Here is a 5,161-nt window from a genome sequence, read left to right as displayed (position 1 = left end):
GGTGCTCAACATAAGTAAACTTATGGAGCTACGACTAAATTGGTCATATGGAAGTGACAACTTAATCGTTCAAATACTCGACATAAGGAAAACCTTACGGAATATATGACTACATTAACCAATAGAACATGATAGTGTAGCCGTTCATATACTCAACACAAGAACTTGCGGAATATATGAAACCTTCAACTAGATTAATTACAAGAGAACCTATAATTAATCTAATTGGATAACGGATTACTAAACTAATCACCGAATAATCAATTTAATAATATTTGGGCTCAACATAAGAGATTATGGAACCCAGATTAAGATCATCATAGAATATGACATCCTTAACCGTACATGTACTCAACATAAGAGATAAAGCTTACGGAGTACAAACTAAGTAACCAAACAAGTTGATTAACTTAGTTTCAAATGCTCAACAAATAGCATCTTATGGAACAACCAACCATGCCAATAAAAATCGACTTGGTCGTATCGTGCTCGACATAAGATACACACTGGAGCCTTCACGGTAACAAGAGATTGAATCAATAAAGATCAATACCGTGGATAACATACAAGGATCTATTTTATCTTTGCATCATAAAGTGACATAATAGACTTTATCCTTTTTCACAAACGACCACATCCTATTTTCCATCAAATACATGACTGCATAGGCTTAAACGTTTGTGATTGTCAAAAGTCGATTCATTCTTTAAACCAATATATGAATATCGATCATGAACGACTTTACTTTTGACAAGATATGGGACCTTCAATTTCACGGACGCAAACAATACATATCCCATAAAAATATTGCAATACATTAAACCATTAACAATATTGCAAACCATCATCCTCAAAATATTTTTAGAATTTAATACCATAAACCTAAAAAATAAATAATAGTAAGAGAATGAAAACAAAGATAGCTATGTGTAATCACAATCGTCGCTATTCATCACTAGTTATTCTTCCAACTAATCAAAACGAAGACATACTAGATAATAAAAATGATCACAGCCTAAGAAGAACTAGACTCCATAGTTTCTTCATCAATAAACATGGATAGAAGTAGTACTGGATCCTCACAGGACATGGAGTCTTCTGGCTTGTGATCAACAGCCTTCTCTGTAACATTAGAGAGACTATTCTCTTTACGAAGATCATTGATTTGAGATTTTAAGAGATCAAGGTCAGTCACAACCTTTTCCAACTCAGTTTTCATAGAATCAAGACCTTTGAGAGTATCCACCAGCTGTTGTTTTGCTTCCCCAAAGTATTTAAGAAAATCAAAAACAACTTCCGCAGACACAATATCATCCTTTTCAACGTCTTCATGAGTATATGCAATGAGACATGACGCATTTGGATGATCTTCATCTACGAGTGTTCTCTTCCTCTTTGAATCAACCTCAACACTTTTGTCAAGGAATCCTTTTCCAAAACCACCATAGCAAGAAGAGGAGGAAGACATTTTCGAAAATCCAAAAAACCACCAGGAGTACACGTACATGACTAGTAACCCTAAGAGGTTGGATATTTATCCTTGGGGAAGACAATTTAGGGTTTTACAAACGCTGACTCGGTTCAGAACCGTCCGTTCGAGTACAACAATTACCCCAAAAACTAAAAAGCCTTTAAGAAAGATAAAATAGGACTTTAAACCCAATAAGCAACAATTTTACTTAACCAATACTTGCTTTTAGTAATTTTGTCATCCAAGTTTAGCTATGGACAATAAGAAAATAGCTTAACTTTTTGCAGATACAAGTCAACAAGTATACCTGTTTTTAACATAGCTTACTCAACATGATTTTTCATGAGTAAGTTCTCTACCTTATGATTAATTAGCACAAGTACGAGCCACAGGCTCATTAAGAGTTTTGTGTTTTTGGTTAAGTTTATTTTTACTCTTAGTCTTGGAGAGGAATCCTGTTTGACATGAGAAATTGTCATAAAACTTACTATCATCAAAGTAAGAGATATAGTTAGAATTCTTACCAGAAGTTTCTTGACCTGAGGAAGAAGATAACCTGTCGACCAGCTCTTTGTATTTTGCGATTATCTCTTTAATGTCTTTTTTTATCTCATTGATTTTTCTTCCTTCTGGGGTGACTTTCTCAACAGGAGTAAGGTTGCTTTTAGATACAGGGCGTTCAACCTCCTTGAGACAATGTTTATTAAGACATCTATTCTGTCTTGGAACGTTGGAGGAACTCATTGTACTGACATTCCCGGTAGAATACACTGGATAGGTACGAAAACCAATTGGCTCAATCATACGAATGTCAGTCACACTTTTGAGAATCAAATCTAGGGTGTGTTGAAGTTGAACAAAAGACTTCTTATTAAACTTAGAGTTTCTCCTTTGTTTGGAAGCGCACTTGCTTTCACAAACAAGACATACCTTTTGATCATCGAAATGATTTGAGGGTGTTATCTTAATTCCATTATCAGAGGATTTTCCCTTTTTACAGACTATTCCGAGTTTGGTGGAAACATTGGAAGCATCTGTATTTACTTCTGAAGAGAGAATATCAGAAGTTCTTGGTGTATTAGATTGCTTTGAACAACCTTGAATAGAGAGTTTACTCAAGAGATGTTCAATTTCCAAGGCATCTTTTTCGAGGCTGGTCTCAAAAGATAAACAGGAAGATTGATCCTCCGTGATGTTATGTACTTTGCAATCTCTTATAGTACCAAGAAGAACATTAACATGGTGTTTTAACTGATTCAACCTAACAGCCTGAATTCTAACAAGATTTAGAATTAAATTACTCTCTTCAGCTGTATCCCATTCATTAGAAGAAGGTTAGTTAAAAACACACATGTCACTGTTAGTCTTTCTCGTAAAACCACAAGGTTTTTCTATATTCGAGATAGAATAGATTTTCTGTTTAATAGACTTAGACGAGAGAGACTCTTTATTACCGGTGACGCGTTTATCAAAGATAGTACTCTTGTCCATAGAGTCGGATCGCTACAAACACAGACTAATTAGGTCTTGAACGTGTTTGCCTTCTCTGATACCAATTGAAAAAGCGGGGGTCTAACAACACCACCTAATATTTCGTTTAGCAATCTGTATGGACAATCTCCGAAACACTCTACTAGAGAATCAACTAGACAGTTAGACTCAATCTAGAATATAGTGTCTCAAGGAGTTTGATATCTCTATCTCTCAATCTAATTCTTACTCAAGCAAACTGCGAGTCTTGATTAGAGAGATATAAACTTGGACGGTACCAAAGACCAATGTCCAAGGATCAATCAATATCAATCAACAAACAAAGGTTGGATTTCCAATTGATTAGATCTAACGCACAACCTGTATTATTTCAATTATAAAGATAAAACAATATAATGCGGAAATCGAAATAACACAGACACCAGAGATTTTGTTAACGAGGAAACCGCAAATGCAGAAAAACCCCGGGATCTAGTCCAGATTAAACACACACTGTATTAAGCCGCTACAGACACTAGCCTACTCCAAGCTAACTTCGGACTGATCTATAGTTGAACTCCTACCAATCTCCCACTGATACAAGGTACAATTATGCTCCTATGCCTCTGATCCCAGCAGGATGCTGCGCACTTGAACACCTTAGTTGATCTCACCCACAACTAAGAGTTTCTACGAACACAATCGCAGGCTTAAAAATAAACAATCTGTCTCCCGCAGAAAAGTCTATCAAACAGGATAAATCTGTCTCCCACAGATAAACCCTAAATCTGTTTCATCTTTGATTATAAATAATCTAGGTGAATCAGAAACCAATTGATAATTCGGTCTTATATTCCCGAAGAACAGCCTAGATTAATCAATCACCTACTCAAAACAATCCTTCCTGACCACACAGGCGGTTTGTTGAGGAATCACAAACAGAGAGACGAATATATTTGTGATTACTTTATCTTGTCTATCGGAGAACTCTCACGATCTCAAGCCAATCAAAGATCGTACTCGTACGATAGAAGATGCAAGATCAAATCACACAACTACGATAAAAGTAGTATCGGTCAGGCTTCACAATCCTAATAAAGTCTTTAAGTCGTTAACTCGAGTTTAGAGAAGAAACTCAAGAGTTAATGGAGATCGATTCTGGCGAGAGCACTAGTAGCACACAGACGTGTGGGGATTACTTTTCCCCCTTGCTAGATGTCTCCTATATATAGTCTTCAAATCAGGGTTTTGCCTTAGGTATTAAGCAAACTATATCCACCGTTAGATGAAAAACTGATTTATATTCAAGCTAATATCTTTCAACCGTTAGATCGAAATCTTTAGCTTGTCAAACACAATACCACACACGTTTACTGGGTTTGTGAAAACCATGCCCAAACGTGTACGTGTATGTTGGTTCAATACAGTAACCAAAGGTTAACCATATGAGTGTTTCATACCAACCATTTTCTTCTTCACCATAACTAGTTCATATGGCTCACACGAACTAGTTAAAGAGTCGTTCAATTGTTATGAGATCTTATGTAACTACACAAGACACAATTGAAGCAAAGATGATTCGATTCGATTGAATCGATCTATGAACATTATAGCCACGGTTTGCGTAAAGCATTCCTTGATAATTTAATATATGTGTTCACAAATCATCTTTAGATTATAACCACTTATGCTCACAAACAAGTTCGCGGACTTAAGTTCATCGGTTGAGTTTTCCAAAACTCAGCAGAAATTCTCGGTCGAGAACTTCCGCCAGTTCGCGGACTGGGTTCGCGGACTTAACCACAAACGAGTTTTTGGAAATCCCAGCAGAATTTCTCGGGATGAGAACTTCTGCCAGTTCGCGGACTTGGCCAGCCAATTCCACAATCCTACCTATTTCTCTTGATCAACAAAGTTGGACAATTTTGGTTCAAGGAATCCATGGTTATGTGATCTAAACTATTATTCCAATCACTGAAACATTCTTAGAGGACGTTATATAGTTGTTATACTATTTCTCGTCAAAGCAATTTTCAAGGCGATTGAAACATTCATGACTTTCGTCACTAGGTAAAGAAAACAATGGTCGAAGCGAAATGCTTTACCGACACACATTTTGAGATATAGATAAGGGTGATATACTCGGAGATATGATAGATAGACTTTGGAGTGACATATGAGTTCAAGTCTTCACATACCTTTTTGTCGAGAAGTTCCACC

This window comes from Papaver somniferum, chromosome 1, assembly GCF_003573695.1.
Source record: "Papaver somniferum cultivar HN1 chromosome 1, ASM357369v1, whole genome shotgun sequence".
Classification (NCBI taxonomy): domain Eukaryota; kingdom Viridiplantae; phylum Streptophyta; class Magnoliopsida; order Ranunculales; family Papaveraceae; genus Papaver; species Papaver somniferum.
The sequence above is the reverse complement of the archived record's forward strand: the minus strand, read 5'-3'. Positions refer to the sequence as shown.